The 13,390-nt window shown below is 37.0% G+C and overlaps 1 protein-coding gene across 4 annotated transcripts in view; it reads left to right on the top strand.

Moving 5' to 3' along the window:
* Window positions 1-7,768: 7,768 nt before the first annotated feature.
* LOC145693940 (glutamate receptor ionotropic, delta-2-like) overlaps window positions 7,769-13,390 on the top strand; it is a 68,285-nt gene continuing 62,663 nt past the window's right edge. For 2 of the 4 annotated variants that reach the window (XR_014132857.1, XM_081770095.1), the window contains exon 1: window positions 7,795-8,109. The gene's annotated coding sequence lies outside the window, so the exon portion shown is untranslated. Of the gene's footprint in view, window positions 8,110-13,390 lie in introns of all 4 variants that reach the window. The other 2 variants (XM_081770097.1, XM_081770098.1) reach the window with 2 other exon arrangements.

Raw genomic sequence — 13,390 nt, 5'->3', positions numbered from 1 at the left:
GCCACATTTCAACTTTCTACGGCAAGCGGAAATACTCGTTATTTTGTGTCAGTGAGTCAGTTCATGAAGTTTTATATACATAGTTAGGATAATAACATTTTCATTAAATTGTGAGCATATAAATCCAACTAAACAAACTGTAGCTATACAGTATTTCTTTCTGTTTTACTTTATTTACCCGTATATAATTATTTCCAGAGACAATGCAGCAAACAGAAATGATATTTCGCAATATTCAAAGTTTTCCACCTGTGTACTGCATGAACTTGATAGGAGCTGCTTAACATGCGAAATATACTGTGTATATTAATAAGGTAAACAATCCTATAATTAATAAGCATGGTTGATCGTCGATAAATATCAGAAGATGACTAATTACATGGTGAATAAATAGAGTACACTATTTGACATTTCTTCTACACGTAAAAAACTTTACCTATCACTTGCTTCGAGCATGACATTCACATGACATGTTAAGGATGTTTGGTTTTGCTTCAGTGTCAACACGCACTACAGAACACTTTCGAAATTAAAATTGCAACAAAACAATCATCCTTTAAACACAGAGACATGTCGAAATGTATTGCGATTAATGGGAATTCAGAGCATGTCTAGCCATTATTGCATACGAGGACAAGTCAAATGAGATAAGGTAAGTAATCTCACTTCATTTCTACTTGTTGAACGTTGAAAATTGTTTCGTTTGGTTGCGATAAAGACAAATAAAATCTCATCATCGAACGTGTATAAGACAAGTGGTAGCGTTGTTGTTTTGCAGTGGAGAGATCTCGGGTTCTACTCTGGTGATCGGATATCATGACAGTATTTTCCTTCAGCTTCACCAAGCGAATGCCGGGAATGAGACCTTGAAAGTAGGTCTTTAGCTACCACTGTTCACTTTCTTTCTCGTTCTTGTTGGGGTTACCCACGAGAAACGCTTTATGGAACTCGAGAGTGGGCTCGGTGGTCGAGCGCTCACCTCTGGTGCGAAAGATTCCTGATTCGAATCGAGGTCATGTGAGCTTGTGGTAGACAACATCGTCTTTGTGTATTTTCTTGGGATTCTCGCATGTTCTCACACATTCTAATCCCATCAATTCTTAATTATTCATCCGTCTCTTTTAGCCTTATAGGTAGGGTTGCCTTATGTCCATATTTTGTACGAACTGTTAGTATTTTTGGGTCAGTGTTCGTGTCCGAATCGTACAAAGCATGACATAGAAAAATTGCCCGTTATTTGACAGTTTTTGGGGCTGGCCGAAAATTTGCGAGTCGGGAATCGCTAAAATCTCGGGCGAAAAGAATTGTGCTTTCATCATATACGGTAACTTATATTTTAGTTACTATTAATAAAGTAGGTTATGTTTTTAAAATATGTCTCATTTTTCCATTTCAAGGTTCTTTTAGTTAGGTTTGATATTATGTAATTTAATGGCATGATTTATTCTATTCATGTTAATGAAAAAATTAAAACATGTTAGTTTTCAATAGTGTTTTAAGTATTACAGTAAACAATTGTGTGATAACCTAAAAAGGTGATTTTTAGGTAAGAAATTTCAAAATATTTATTCTGTGTTTGGGCACCGTATTTTGGATGGGTCGTCATTTTAAGGCTTGTCCGTATTTTGAATAAAAAAATTATGGCAATCCTACTTATAGGGCATAATCGAGGGACATAAAACTGAAAAGTTTTATTTCATTTTTTTGGAATTCGAGATTTGACAAGATTAATACCTGTGTTGTCTCGTTTCTTTGAGACGAAATCTAAGGAGTTAGAAATATTCTTTGGTAGAAATAAATGGATACTTAGTTATTGATCCTACTTTTTCCATATTAATATATGTTAACATATTTTAAATACAGCTCTTCTTAGTTGTGTTTAAAATATGTTCACATCTGATATCAATAATGTGTGTAAGAACCGCGCTGGTTCAGTGGCAGAGCGATCAACTTTGTGCTTACGCTACTTGGTTTAAATGAGTTTTTGTGGTAGACAATAGACAAACACCGTATTCGTGGCTTTCCCACATACTCCCACTGTCTTCATTCCATCATGTTGTTATCATTACCGTCTCTATTAATCTCGAAGCATAATAGTGGGACGTTAAACTTAAAAAAATAAGTGTACTTATCTTAATAATGTGACAGTAATATTTCTTTTCGTAGTATGTTGACTTACTTGTTTTTCATGTATAATTATTTTCACATATATTTATGAAATGAACCTTTCATAATTTCTTCCATAATATTTAGGTAACTAGCCTTCGGCTAGCTCGGGACTGGACCTCCTTAGCCTCCGCATTTGCTCGGCCTGTGGTCTCTCACTTCTTATTTCAGTCTTTGAAAAGTCTAAATACTAAATTTCATGTCTCTCTAACCTTAAGGAATTTTCATATACGGCCATCTTATTTTAACAATTTCAACCCCTACTCTATTTTCTTCTCACCCTGTTATTCCCTTGTTTGGGAAATATTTAAATACGCGGAAACTTGTCTTTAATTATTTGAAATGAAAAGTCTAAATACCAAATTTCATGTCTCTAATCTTAACGGATTTCGAGGTATGTCCATCGTGTTATATCAATTTTAACCCAATCCTTTTTCTTCCCTCCGATGGGAAATATCAATAAACGGTGAAAGACCCAGCCATAGAGGTTTGGGGAGCCATGAATATGTTAGGGGGGCCAAGTCATCAAAAATTCTCTTACAAATATCTAAATTGTGTGTTTTTTTTAAATTAATAATAGAATTTTCTATTGAGGTCTGGAGGGGCCACGAAAAGTTTAGGGGTGAAGGCCCCCTAGCCCCCCTCTGGTTGCGAGCCTGTGAAAGGCAGACGAGTTTTGTCTTGCCTCGTGTCTCTTGGCAACACTAATTTTTGCACAGAAGGATAAATAATTTGGATTCATGAATTTGTCAATATTCCGGTGTTTCGTTTACTCCTAATCTCTTTCAATTAAAAGATCGTAATTAGTTGTAGAATCTTACACTATGCAAATTGTGTTGTAAAATTTTCACAAATGTTCTTTTAAGTATATCAGTCAGCGCCTTTCATTATTAAGCCTATTTCTATTGGCTATTGAGGGTTAGGATAGAGGGAGTTGGATCACAAGCTCTTAATAAAGAAGATTAGAAGGTTAGGGAAGAATCATCTTTAACCTCGAAGGAGATGAGATGACGTCGTGGTGACTGAAAAACAAAGGAAGAAACCTTAGGGTAGAGGAAGTTGAGCAGGATTTCGTAGTTAACCATTATGCCACAGACAAGAATGAACAGACGAGCAATTCCCTATATACGCTGTTAAAATTAGTTTGTGTCGTCTGCACGGCGAAAGAGCCAATCAACGTTTGGTGGAGAACTATGTTTCGTCGTAAGTGGAATGGCGCTGCCATCGGTTTTCGAACGTGACGTCATGGGTTACCCGTGAACCAGCGCATTCTTTCAGTCTGCGTGCTGTGCTCTAACTGCGCTTGCGCTAACTTGCGGGTCCTTTGCTGTCCTCCTGCCTTGGCTCGGTTAAATGCATCCTAGCATTTAATAACATCTAACGCAAGTTGTGTTTTCGGCAGTCTTTTTTCATGGTTTATGCCCGACGCGTATTTATATCGTAAGGGAAATGCTCGTAAAGTGAATCTGCACCTATGAGTGCAACTTCTGCTCTAAGAATCAATTTCCAAGACACTACCAACAAATTTATTAAGGAAATAATTAGATGTATTAAGATAGTACGCAATCATTCCAGACGCATCTGATGCATGCATATTATCATTTTGTACGCAATTATCTGGGCAAGCACCAAAGTAATAACATACTAGAAGGTCTTTAAATCACTTAAAGCAAGAAAAGTGAAAGAAAATTAAAAAGAAGGCGGAATATTCTTAATCTACATCACTTTGGGAGGCCATCTTCAGTACTTAGTCCTAATATTCTTTAATTTTAAAGTTTTACAAAACAAGATACTGCTAGAATGTATCAGAAGAATTTCAACTAATTAACATGTCCACGTCATACTCAATTATTGTGCAACCGCACAGCAATCTTCATTTGTTTCTTTGATGCAATGTTGGATGTAAATAGAACAAGTTCTGTTTTAGAACAGTTGTAACAAATGTTGTAAGCAACCCAAAAATTGCATACAACGTGATATCGTGCACGTTCAAATTCCACTTTGATGAAATATTTGATACAATATATGATGGAATATTTGATCGTCTATAACAGGCTTTATGCTATCAGCACGCCAAATGAAACGTCTTGTTTTCCAACATTTCGGGATGAAAAATGTTGCGAAGGTTTCACGTATTCGTCTACGCAAGTAATCTAGAATCAGATCTCATACAAAACATGCTACAACAAAATTGTTCATTCAAAGTGTTTCGATCTTACGAACCAAAATCTTTCATACAATCAGTGATCTCTTGTTAACGTTCATTAGCCTTTGCAGAATACGCGACTTCGTGTGTCGAAGACGCGTGACAATTCTTTTTCTTCTGTCGGATGCTTGTCGCGGGGTAATGAATTCCCATTTGTTACAATGGATGTGGCATGGGACCTTCGCACACTACGCGACTTTGTGTGTCGAAGTCGCGCGACAATTTATCTTTTCGGCAACCAGATACTCATTCTGTAATATGAGCTCAATAGAAGCTTTCGATACAGACGCTTTCATTGCAGAAATTCAGACACAACCTAGTATACAGGACTCCAGCAGTCATTCCTATAACAACAGAATTGAAAAGACGAAAGCATGGAAAAATGTGTGTTGTGCAAGTGTATTCACGGATATGCCATCGAAAGAGAAGAATTGTTTCGGTAGTACTATACACAGGATGTTTCCATTTTGTTCTTTCTTACATTTCCCAAAATTCGGTACCAAGCCAATAAACTAACTAACTAACTCTATGGTTTATAGAACCCGGAGGTTCAATGCCACGTTCACAAAAGTTCTCTACTGACTTCTATCCTTAGCTAACTGGATCCAGTTTCTACTTTGTATTTCTATCTCTGCGAGATCCATCTTAATATTATCCTCCCATCTGCGCCTAGGTCTTCCTAATGTTCGTTTCCCGATTGGTCTTCCAGTCAAAACTTTGAAAGCGTTTCTACTTTCTTCCATCCTAGCTACATGACCTGCCCACTTAAGCCTGCTAGACTTGACGACCCTAACTATGTTGGGTAAACTGTATAAATTATGTAGTTCCTCGTTATGAAGTTTCCGCCATTCCCCATTCCTGTTCCTCTTGGGTCCGAATATTCGTCTCAGAATCTTGTCCTCAAATACTTTCAGTCTATGTTCTTCTCTCAGAGTAAGCGACCATGTTTCGCAACCATACAGAACAACAGGCATGATTATCGTTTTATATATTTTAAGCTTCAAATTCCTCGACATAATTCACGACAACAAGAGATTTTGAACAGAATAGTAACACGAATTCCCTGCTTTTAGTAGACATTTAATTTCTTCGTGAATATGATTTTCGTCTGTTAATATTGATCCTAGATATTTGAAAGCCAATGAACTGTTTGGTGGATATTGCAAGATAAACTACATTGTTTATCGCTTCACTTTACTATTTCAAATTAGATTCTAAAAATAGCACAAATGATCAGATATTACCTAATATATTTTACACATTCACAAACTGCGATCCCCCAGGCAAACATGTAATATTGTAACGTTTCGTTATTTTTTATGTGTATTTAATATGTATACTGTACGAAAATATGAAAAATAATGTTTTATATACACTTAGGCATAATGCTGATGCCTAGTGGTACTCCATAATGAAAGTTACAAGGAGAGGCCGTGAGGCATGAAGGTAATACCTCATGTAGTCAGTGGCAGATTCAGCAATATATGGCCTTATGCAGAGTCGTTCTGAGGCGTGATTAGTGTCATACTAAACATGTGTTTCCTGCAGTAGTCAAAATTTTAGTATGACGCTAATCATATGTCAAAACGACTCTTCATAAGGCGGATACTGACTAGGTCCCGGATTTAGTCCGCGGCTCAAGGGGGACCGCCAACTCCAGGCTACTGCATTGTTCTCTTGTTTTGGCTTAAAAAGTGTCACATTCCGCGACACGTGAAGTAAGATCTAGCGTCTGTCGTGTCGCGGGTCGACAACACAGCTTGTTGCGCGTCTTCGACACACAAAGTCGCGTAGTCTGCTAAGGACCTGAAGGGTGCTCTTAAGTGCTTTGGAATTATTTCTATGCCAATACAGTGAAGGCGTACAACAGCTTATCGGTATGCCATGCATTATACTTCGGAAGTAATAGGAAATCGTATAATTGGAAATGTGAGGGTCGCGTTTCTTATATTGCTATAGCAGTTAATGAATCGAAGAGTGTTAGATACTGGATATGGAGTTATCAAAAATGAAACGAGAATGAGCTACAAAACCACCCATAATCAAGAAGACGAGGAAAATCTACTGCTGAGAAGGATAACTTACTCGTCTCTGCTAGTTGTAAAAATCCCTTTCAGCTTGTGTCCACTCTTGGACAAGACTTGCATTTATCCATTTAACCAGTTACGGTAAGGATAATATTATATCTAGCGGGAATCCATCACAGAATTCCTCCCGAATAGAGGAGTTAACTGAAGAACACCGTGCTTCAAGAAAGTTGTTTTTATTACAATACCCTCCAGTCATGAAAGAGTTCTGCGACGCCGTAATTTGGACAGATAAGAAAGAGGGTACTTTCTCTACCGCATAACATGTGAGAGGTATTTCCATTGCACTTGCTACTAGCCAGGTCATATTGGTGAAAAGGGCAAGAAGTGGAAGAATTAGTATCCTTTATGGGAGGAGAAGTTGAAGAATGGTAGATATCGCCTAACGTGAATTCGGAGGAATACGTGAAAATTTTAGAGGAACATTATGTTACCAACCGGCAGGGCCGGAGACAAATGACTATTTAAACTACGTTCAAGACAACAGTAGTGTCGGGTTAGCGTATATGTCTTTGACGAGGGAGACCCAGGTTCAATTCCCGGTGGGAGTCATATGGTTCAGATTCCACGTTAAGCTGTAGATTCACGTCTCATATAGCCTCGGTGCTGAACAAGACGTTAAATCCTAAATCAAGTAATTAACATTAGTGTCTATAGTTCAAGAAAATAAAAATAATAGTTCTAGAGGTACTCTGACATCCCCTTGTTGCGTTGGCCAGCAAGTCCCCGGACCTTAATCCTATTTAAAATATATGGGCTTTGATGGCGCAGTATTGGAAATGTAACGGGAGTGAGCTGCTGAAGTTTTGAAGAACCATGTTCGGGAAATATGTGAGAGTTTCCTTATAAGTCTCGTTTCGTTCTCGTCGCTAATTGATTACGTGCCACACCAAATGACTGCGGTAATCATTAATCATAACGCATAGGTATGCTACTAGTTCTAAAAATGCCACAAAATGAACTTGTTTTTTTTTTTTTTTTTTATGTGTAACGAGTTTTGTTCAAAACAAATATTAGTTTCAAGATACAAACTGTTTACTTCACATGGAGAACAAAAATACGTTTACGTTCTAAGGCGGATCGATATACTTTATTTTATTTTATTCTCTTCGTGAAATAAGTATCACACAATTCCATTTATTCTTTTATGGGAATTAAATAATCGAGGCATTGTAACATTGTGTGGGTTTTCAGATATGGAAGAGTAAGTAAATATTATGTTTGTTGTCTTTCTAAAATAAATATTGCATTCCTTCTTTTTTCCCAGTGGAGATAATCAAAACTCCAAAGCCCTTGAGACTCTCTATCTGCTCGATCACCTGTTATTGCCTTGAACGTTAAAAAATGTCACGTGGTAAACAAGAAAGATACACGTTCCATAGCATGGAAGTTGACGACTACATGAATAGTTTCATTTGACAGACTGTGAGTTCATTTCAATTTTTACTTTTTCATTATTTTACATTTTTTAAACACTTTCATTAATTTACTGTAAACTTTACACTATCTAGAACTGCCCAAGTGGTGTTTCCTTGCATCGAGCATTAAATGGTGGAAAAGAAAAAAAGAAGATGCAAACGACACGTGCATTTATATCTTTCGGATAGGGTTGGACATATTTTTCTCTCTTGTAACTTGGACGAAGTACGGGTAAGTCTTCCATGTGAGTTTGTATATCATTTTCGGGCGGAAATAACATCATTTTTACTCTTCTGAGGTTGAAACATTTATCCAGTCTTGCAATCGAAAATATCATTAGGATATACATGAATTTTGAGAGTTAGAAAATTTTATGAGTGAAACAAAGTAGAAAATTTTGTGAGTGGAGTTTCTAACATTTTGAAACATGTAAAAAAAATCCTTGTTGTTTCGAAAGCTGCAAGCTCAGCTTTGTTATTGGCAGCTGCGAGGTGCCATGTATACAATAGAACTGCACTGCAGTTAAAGACAAATGGAAAGTAATACAAGAGCTACAGACAACATTTCTATTCCACCCAATAAATGAATCCGATGTGAGAAAGGCGGTACACAGCATAAAATCTAACTCAGCTGGCCTTGATGCAATAAGCACTAAAATGATCAAATTAGCGTTGCCATTCATACTATCACCTCTAACAAAAATAATTAATTATTCACTAGTTAACGGCTGCTTTCCTACTGCCTGGAAAACAGCAAAAGTGGTACCGCTACCAAAGAAACCCCGCGTAACTTCCTTAAACGAGCTACGTCCAATTAGTATCTTACCAATAATGTCAAAGGTTGTAGAAAAATTAGTAAACCAGCAATTATACGACTATGTAAATCATAATGATATTATCCCTATTATTCAATCCGAAGCATCATAGTACTGTCAGTGCGATGCTCGAGGTAACAGATGGGATATTAAACGCAGTTGATAACTCTCAAGTGCAATCATAGTCCTCTTAGACCTAACCAAGGCCTTCGATCTAGTTAATCACAACCTGTTGTTGGCTAAACTAAGGTATTATAAATTTTCTGATACCGTCATAAACTGGATTGAAAGCTACTTACTAGGCAGGAAGCAACAAGTATATCTTAGGACAGCTCAAAATCCCTTATCTTCGTCACTCGTTATAAACAAAGGAGTACCTCAAGGATCAATCTTGGGTCCCCCTTTATTTTCTATTTACATTGCTGACCTCATAGATTCCATTAAATACTCTACTGTGCATTGCTACGCGGATGACACACAACTTTGCATCATGTCATCACCACAAAATATTGAACAAACTGTAGAACTTGTTAATAGAGATTTGACCTCTATATCTGAATGCTGTACCGATAACGGTCTTGTCATCAACCCAAGTAAGTGTACATTTACGATTATATGAACCTCACCATGTTTAGTATTGTATTCTTTTGACAAGGGTTAGGTGGTAGAGCAGCCATGGCTGAGCCTCGCCCGCTTCAATAAAGACATTTTCATTTCATTTCATTTCATTTCATTTCAATTCAATAGAACAGCTATAGTATGTAGTTCAGTGATGAGCGACGGAAAACTCAATCAGTGACGACTTCAGATTTCCCCAGGGAAAAACCTTGAATGTGAAAAACCTGGGATAGTGCAAAAAATACTGGTATCTCATGTTTAGCACGATCGTAGATATTCTCCGGGAGCAATTTTCCTCTTTTGTCTTCTCCTAAAATTATACTGGACTCGATGGTGTGTGGAAAAAAAAAAAAAGAGCCCATTGAAATAAGATGGTAGAGGACAACAAGGAAACCTTTATTCCAAAAGTCACAACCACTTTTGTTAGCGAGAAACACCAAGAAAGTTAGTTTCCTTTTCGAGGCTAAGGAAAAAAAAAAAAAAAACAGCAACAAAGCCTTTGATATTATAAGAGCAATATCGCTTCTCCTTGCTTTGTATATTAATTATTTCTATTTTACTGCTTTTGTGTTCTGATACTTTAAAATAATTTACATTTACATACATATATATACAGTATGTATATAAAGAATTATGTAATGATGTGTCGAGATTTTTTAAATGTAGCTTTTTACATTATAAAAAATATAATATCTCTGTGACATTCTTCTTGGGCAACTTACATCGCTGTGTCAATTATACCATGAAATATTTAATGAAGGCCAGAGACACTTTTTTATATATTATCTTATCTCCGCGTTACTCAGTTGGATTCACATTCAGGAGGTTATGGTTTCAAATTCTGCGGCAGGTATATCAAAACACGTATTCTTTCAGTCATGCCAGGTAAATATCAGGATGTAAAGAGAAGAAAGGAAGTATTCTTTCCAGTTAGTCAAACAAAAGAGAGAAGAAACGTCCAACTCTGGCCTGTCAGCACCTGTTGAATTGCAAGGATGTTATGAAATAGAGGATATGCCCTTACAACAAAATCTTGAAGCCATACGTCACAATTTCGCCACCCCTACTCTGCCCACTCCGTCCAATAAGATCGCCGTGTTTTGAGCCAACAATCATGGCGGAAACGAAAGTAGCCAATCCAACGATGGAGGAAACGAGAGTAGCCAATCAGACGTACCGATGCTCGGTTGTTTTTTGGCTTCATTAATTTAATAGGATAAAGATACGTATGCGCAGATCCTCTATTTTGTAACATCCTTGGTTTGTTGTGTGACGTTTTGCTTCAGGGGAACAACATGGATTAAGTAGATAGTCATGAATGTTTAAGTTAACTTCATCGTGAAGGGAGAGAAACAAAAAATTACTTGACACTTGTTTCACGAAGGGAATAGAATAAATTATTTATCTATTCCTTATCTATTAGCGTTTGTAAACAGAATGTTTCGGAATATCTATTTTTTAATTCCCATAATAGAATAAAGGAAGCTGTATACTACTTATTTCACAACGATAAAATATTTTACTCCATCTTTGGCAGTACTTGTATATATGTTTAGAACTTAAAGGCCTTGTTTTCATTAACGCGTTAGAATGCACGCAGCGCACTTAGCGTGCTAAATGTTCTTTGTTTTTGTTTTTACAGAGGCGTGCGTGTATTGTGCCATTGGTAATTATATTAAGATCAGGCTATTTATTCGGTGTACATTAAGAATATGAGTGTCACTTTTTGGAAAATTTAGATATGAGATATGTTAATTTATAAAATCAGTAGCCTAATATTTAAGGATCTTTTTGTAGGGGCCAAGCTTATAAGTAATGTAACGTAGAAACATTTAGAAGTTTTGTTTCTGATAGTGCAATTATAGATAAGTAAGCATACACTGCATTACTAAAGTAGGTAGATCCATATTTATAGTGTATACATTTTTACTGATAACGCCTGGGTATGTACCCTGACCCTCATTGTTTGGTATTGTTTCTCCAGCACCCACAGTTCCCACTGGGTCACGAAACAAATAATCCGATATACTGTATCTAGTAAAAGTTAATATTAGGCACTAGAGTAACTGGTTTCGTAACATAGTTTTCACCCATATCATAAATCAGTATACTGTTGGTGGACAGACAACAGGAAAACAGAGATCAGAATGCAAAATTATTGATACCAAGAAACATGATATTTATTAAGATATTTTGTTTAGTATCCTCCAGGGGTGGAAAAAGGGCCGGGCAACTGCCCGGGACGCTACAATCAGGAGGACGCTAAAACTAGCCTCAAAAAGTAAACTTCATAACGCGTTTTCACTTTTTGGTTTATATTCTTATAAAGTAGGGTCAATTGCATAATATTTTCCCATTCCATTGGAAGAAGAGAGTTTCATGGTACTAGGGGGGCTGTATCGACGAATGGAGACATGGAATATAGAAGAGAGACTGGAGTGGAGTTGGTATTGTTTATAGCAGGCCATGTTCTTTGTGAACTTTTCCCAAGCAATGAATGTTATTGGATTTTATATATGTTACCCTTTTAAAGTAGTAGTGGAGGGGAAACAGTATATGCAACACTTACTTTTGATTTCTTAGACACGACTTCGCGCCAAACTGTCGGCCTTTGTTGAAAGTAGTGCATGTTATTGTTTTGCTATGTATAATTCTTGCCAAATCATTCATTTTCGACAGTGTTAGTGAAATCAAACATACCACTCTGCAACAACATAGAAGGGGGTTAGAAGCGGCACTAAAAAAAAAAAAGATATAGTAATAGTATAGTAATAAAATGTAAAATATAGGCTAGGATTAGGGGGGCGTCAAAAAGTTACTTTGCCCGGGTGAAACTTTTGCCTTGGTCCGCCCGTGGTACCCTCCATATTTTTAATCTGCACGAATAATACGTTATAGCTTTCTTCGAAATCAACCACTTTTTTTGTTGTTGTTGATTACTGTGCAAACTGTCTCTACCTAACAAGAGTACTCAATCATTCGGAGCATTTCATTGTTCCAGTAACTTTGATATTCTTACTTGCTAACAAAACTTAGCTCACCCCAATGTTACCAAAAAGTTGACGGGGATGCGGCACAGGATCGACACGGCACAGGATCGACACGGCATACGACCGACAATTCAGCTCAGAAACCTGTTTCGGTCCTGTGCCGTGTCGATCCTGTGCCGTTTCGGTCCTATGCCGTGTCGATCCTATGCCGTGTCGATCCTGTGCCGTTTTGCTCTCACGCCGCTGCTCTGAAATAATTTAACTTTTAATCATGTGCCTAAAAAAAATAATATTTTTATTATCTGTTTAATCTTTGCTCTTACAAATTATAAACTCCTGTCGATTCTATGCCTGTGCAAGTTATATGCATAGAATACGTACGATCGAAACGGCATAGAGCCGACACGGCATAGGACCGAAACGGCACAGGATCGACACGGCACAGGATCGACACGGCATAGGAACGAAACGGCACAGGATCGACACGGCACAGGATCGACACGGCACAGGATCGACACGGCGCAGGACCGAAACGGCATAGGACCGAAACGACGCACGATCATCCCTACTGCGTAGTATCTATAAAACCAAATATTTATTTCTCATAAAAGCAATCAGAGACCTGTCAATTGATTTTAAAATATAAGAATTATAAGATATTTACTATATGAATATTAATAATTGTGAGTGACAAAAGAATGATAGTGCTAAATGGACAAAATATAATTTCTTGTGTGCTTGGTCAAAAGCATTTCTATATATATATATTATTATTATTATTATTATTATTATTATTATTATTATTATTATTATTATTATTATTATTATTATTATTATTATTATTATTATTATTATTACGTTTTCTCGTTTTGAAATTATGGCCTGATTCCACTAGAAAGCGAAAGCCATGAGAAATGTAAGCTAAGTAGTAATATGGAATACTTTTAATGTTGCTCACTAGAGGAAACATGCTCGCATGTCTTCTCGTCTCGATATCGAGACCACAAGAGACTTTTTTAATAAGAAGCTCAGTTGGGAAGTAATAACTGAGCCGATGGCTCGAGCCGGCTCGCTTGGGGTGAACCATCGG

The sequence above is a fragment of the Thermobia domestica genome, chromosome 9 (assembly GCF_964235325.1).
Source record: "Thermobia domestica chromosome 9, izTheDome1.hap1.1, whole genome shotgun sequence".
In the NCBI taxonomy this organism is placed as follows: Eukaryota; Metazoa; Arthropoda; class Insecta; order Zygentoma; family Lepismatidae; genus Thermobia; species Thermobia domestica.
Note: the sequence above shows the minus strand (reverse complement) of the source record. Positions and strands in the feature narration are given on the sequence as shown.